The sequence below is a fragment of the Pogoniulus pusillus genome, chromosome 21 (assembly GCF_015220805.1).
Source record: "Pogoniulus pusillus isolate bPogPus1 chromosome 21, bPogPus1.pri, whole genome shotgun sequence".
NCBI classification, from domain to species: domain Eukaryota; kingdom Metazoa; phylum Chordata; class Aves; order Piciformes; family Lybiidae; genus Pogoniulus; species Pogoniulus pusillus.
In genome coordinates, this window is record NC_087284.1 from 9949409 (window position 1) to 9954351 (window position 4943).

Here is a 4943-nt window from a genome sequence, read left to right on the forward strand (position 1 = left end):
AAAGGAAAGGAAAGGAAAGGAAAGGAAAGGAAAGGAAAGGAAAGGAAAGGAAAGGAAAGGAAAGGAAAGGAAAGGAAAGGAAAGGAAAGGAAAGGAAAGGAAAGGAAAGGAAAGGAAAGGAAAGGAAAGGAAAGGAAAGGAAAGGAAAGGAAAGGAAAGGAAAGGAAAGGAAAGGAAAGGAAAGGAAAGGAAAGGAAAGGAAAGGAAAGGAAAGGAAAGGAAAGGAAAGGAAAGGAAAGGAAAGGAAAGGAAAGGAAAGGAAAGGAAAGGAAAGGAAAGGAAAGGAAAGGAAAGGAAAGGAAAGGAAAGGAAAGGAAAGGAAAGGAAAGGAAAGGAAAGGAAAGGAAAGGAAAGGAAAGGAAAGGAAAGGAAAGGAAAGGAAAGGAAAGGAAAGGAAAGGAAAGGAAAGGAAAGGAAAGGAAAGGAAAGGAAAGGAAAGGAAAGGAAAGGAAAGGAAAGGAAAGGAAAGGAAAGGAAAGGAAAGGAAAGGAAAGGAAAGGAAAGGAAAGGAAAGGAAAGGAAAGGAAAGGAAAGGAAAGGAAAGGAAAGGAAAGGAAAGGAAAGGAAAGGAAAGGAAAGGAAAGGAAAGGAAAGGAAAGGAAAGGAAAGGAAAGGAAAGGAAAGGAAAGGAAAGGAAAGGAAAGGAAAGGAAAGGAAAGGAAAGGAAAGGAAAGGAAAGGAAAGGAAAGGAAAGGAAAGGAAAGGAAAGGAAAGGAAAGGAAAGGAAAGGAAAGGAAAGGAAAGGAAAGGAAAGGAAAGGAAAGGAAAGGAAAGGAAAGGAAAGGAAAGGAAAGGAAAGGAAAGGAAAGGAAAGGAAAGGAAAGGAAAGGAAAGGAAAGGAAAGGAAAGGAAAGGAAAGGAAAGGAAAGGAAAGGAAAGGAAAGGAAAGGAAAGGAAAGGAAAGGAAAGGAAAGGAAAGGAAAGGAAAGGAAAGGAAAGGAAAGGAAAGGAAAGGAAAGGAAAGGAAAGGAAAGGAAAGGAAAGGAAAGGAAAGGAAAGGAAAGGAAAGGAAAGGAAAGGAAAGGAAAGGAAAGGAAAGGAAAGGAAAGGAAAGGAAAGGAAAGGAAAGGAAAGGAAAGGAAGGAAAGGAAAGGAAAGGAAAGGAAAGGAAAGGAAAGGAAAGGAAAGGAAAGGAAAGGAAAGGAAAGGAAAGGAAAGGAAAGGAAAGGAAAGGAAAGGAAAGGAAAGGAAAGGAAAGGAAAGGAAAGGAAAGGAAAGGAAAGGAAAGGAAAGGAAAGGAAAGGAAAGGAAAGGAAAGGAAAGGAAAGGAAAGGAAAGGAAAGGAAAGGAAAGGAAAGGAAAGGAAAGGAAAGGAAAGGAAAGGAAAGGAAAGGAAAGGAAAGGAAAGGAAAGGAAAGGAAAGGATCTTCTTATCTTCCAGTCCCAATGTTTGCCTATTTGGTGTTTTACTCAAGTCCTGAGCACTGTAGTCCATGACAGAAGTAACTCTGATTAAAGAAGTTACAAGAAAGAGTGAATAGCAATTGGAATGGGCTGACTCTGGAGGTTGTGGAGTAACCATCTCTTTTTGGGCTCTTACCTGCCCCACACCCCACTTTTGTATTTGCCCCAGCAGCAAATATACAGGCAGCTATTTACAATATATACAGTTATATACAGAAATATACAAAGGATAAACAACACAGAAGCACAACTCCCCTCTCAGAAACCTGAGTCCCCAGGAGGGGCTCTCAAACCACCACAACACCTCTCCTTGTCCTCTCAACCTTACCCCACTTCTCAGAAAGAAGAAAGGTGCAGCCAGGAGAGTTAAGGAGCAAGGTTCTTGGGAACAAGGTTAATGAGATGCAGCTTCGTCAAAGCCCAGAAGCAAAGTGAGAGACAAAATGGAGAGTATTTTACTTCTTCTTCCCAGAACTCTCAGCGAGACTGTGAGAGAAGTTGACATCACCATTGTTGTCATTTTTCTGCCCATTATCTATCTCTTTTCACCAAAACATTCTAGCTTGCTTCAAACTAGCACAATCCACCCCTTGTCTGCTTCGCTCAAAGTATCGCTAAGAATTATCCAATCTAATCCATATTTACAATAAAACAATATATACAAGTTCAGTTCACACTTCAATCAGATGTAGGTGATTCAAAAGCTCAGAACAGGGACTCCCAGGTGACGTTGGGTTCATGCTCACATGCTGTAGATTTCTCTCCGTGATGGATGCCGATAGTACCTAGAACAGAGAACTCCTAACAGCTTATATTACACACTCTGAATTTAAACTCGCTCAGCTAAAGTTAGATTTCTCTGTGGAATACACTGAATTTCACCATTTTCCTGCATTGAGCTGCTATTAAGCAGCCTAAGCGAATTAAGCCCTTATGGTATGGTGATAGATGGTCAAAGTACAAGTATGGTGAAGCCTGGCAGATTGACTACATCACTTTACCTCCATCTCGTTCTGGCAAGCAGTGTGTGCTGACGATGATAGAAGCCAGCACTGGATGGTTGGAAACCTATCCAGTTCCACATGCTACTGCACGTAACACCATTGTTGGTTTGGAGAGACAAACCATGTGGAGACATGGAACTCCAGAGAGAATCGAGTCAGACAATGGTACTCATTTCAAGAACAATCTTGTGAAAACCTGAGCCAAAGAGAATGGTATTGAATGGATACTGTGAATGGATCTATCACATACCCTACTATGCACCAGCTTCAGGGAAGATTGAATGCTACAACAGTTTGCTGAAAACCACCCTAAAAGCCATGGGGGGTGGAACTCTGATAAACTGGGACAAACATATAGCACAAGCTAACTGGTTGGTAAATAGTAGAGGTTCAGTAAACAGAGCAGGACCTGCACAATCAGATTTGGTCCAAACAGTACACTGTGATAAAGTTCCTGTTGTACATGAGAAGAAATCTGTTAGGGAAAACTGTTTGGGTATTTTCTCCTTCGGGCGAAGGGAAACCTGTCTGAGGGGTGGTTTCTGCTGAAGGTCCTGGTCATACATACTGGGTAATGCAGGAGAATGGTGCAATCCAGTGTATTCCACAGAGAAATTTAACCTTAGCTGAGAGAGTTTAAATTCAAGCTGTTAGGAGTTTTCTGTTCTAGGTAACATCGGTGCCCAACACTGAGAGAATCTACGATAGACTCTACAGCACGTGAGCACGAACCCAACATCACCTGGGAGTCCCTGTTCTGAGCTTTTGAATCACCTACATCTGATTGAACTGTGAACTGAACTTGTATATATTGCTTTAGTGTAAATATTGGTTTAGATTAGATTGGATAATTCTCAGCGATACTCTGAGCGAAGTAGACAAGGGGTGGATTGTGCTAGTTAGAAGCAAGCTGGAATGTTTTGGTAAAAGAACTTGATAACGGGCAGTGGAATGAAAAACATGGTGTCCCCTTGTCGTGGAACGCAGTTCCCCTTCTCTCACAGTCACGCTGAGAACTCTGGGAAGAAGAAGTAAACTTTCTCCATTTTGTCTTTCTCTTTTGCCTTTGCCTTCAGACCTAGTCACATCTCCTTAACCTTGCTCCTACTAACCTTGCTCCCTAAGCTCTTGGCCGCATCTCTCTTCTTCCTGAGAACTGGGGTAAGGTTGAGAGGGCCGGGGGAGGTGTTGGGGTGGTTTGAAAGCCCCTCCTGGGGACCTTGGTTTCTGGGAGGGGAGTTGTGCTTTTGTATTGTTTATCCTTTGTAAATTCTGGTAGCTGTAAATAAATTGCTTCATCTATATTCCCAGAGGCCGTCTGAGTTAGCTGGGGCAAATTCAAAAGTGTGGGGGGGGCGGGTAAGAGCCCAAACCATCACAGTTATCAAAGCCATCCATTTAGACCAGGTTGCATCTGTGGCATGATGCGGTGATGAACCTTTGCCTTTGAACATCCAGTTAAGAACTGGCAGTCTAGTAGCTAAAAGCAATTGTGACTCAGTTCCAATCACCTCAGAAGCTGCTTTCACTCCTTCATAAGCTGCTAGTATCTCTTTCTCTGTTGCGGTATAATTTGTCTCTGAACCTCTGTAACAACGTCCCCAGAAACCAAGTGGACGACCACGTGTCTCATATGGAGCTCTCTGCCAAAGACTCCAAGTTGGACCATTGTCACTGGCAGCCACGTACAGAATGTTCTTAATGTCCGGACCAGATCTCACAGGTCCCAAGCCCACTGCATGGACTACTTCTCGCTTGATCTGATCAAAGGCTGCTTGTTGTTCAGGTCCCCACTCGAAATTGTTTCTCTTACAAGTCACATCGTGCAGAGGTTTGACAATCTGACTGAAACCAGGAATGTGCAGTCTCCAAAATCCCACCACACCAAGAAAAGAAAGTGTGTCCTTCTTACTGGTGGGAACTGCCATGGTAGAGACTTTGTTGATCACATCCTGAGGAATGTAACGGCGACCATCCTGCCACCGCACTCCCAGAAACTGGATTTCTTTGGCAGGTCCTTTGACCTTGTCTCTCTTAATGGCAAAACCTGCTTGCAACAGAATGTCAATGATTTTGTTACCTTTCTCGAAGACTTCCTCAGCAGTTTGGCCCCACACAATGATGTCGTCGATGTACTGGATGTGCTCTGGAGCTTTACCTTTCTCCAGTGCATTGTGGATGACTGAGTGACAGATGGTTGAGCTGTGTTTCCACCCCTGAGGCAAACGGTTGAACTGGTACTGGATTCCTCTCCAGGTGAATGCAAACTGAGGCCTGCACTCCTTTGCTATGGGAATAGAGAAGAAAGCATTAGCAATGTCTATGGTTGCATACCACTTAGCCTCCTTCGATTCCAGCTCGTACTGGAGCTCCAGCATGTCCGGCACAGCTGCGCTCATGGGCGGCGTCACCTCGTTGAGGGCACGAAAGTCAACTGTCAGTCTCCAGTCGCCCGTAGGTTTGCGCACAGGCCAGATGGGACTGTTGAAAGGTGAATGAGCTTTCTCGATGACAGCCTGACTCTCCAGTTGACGA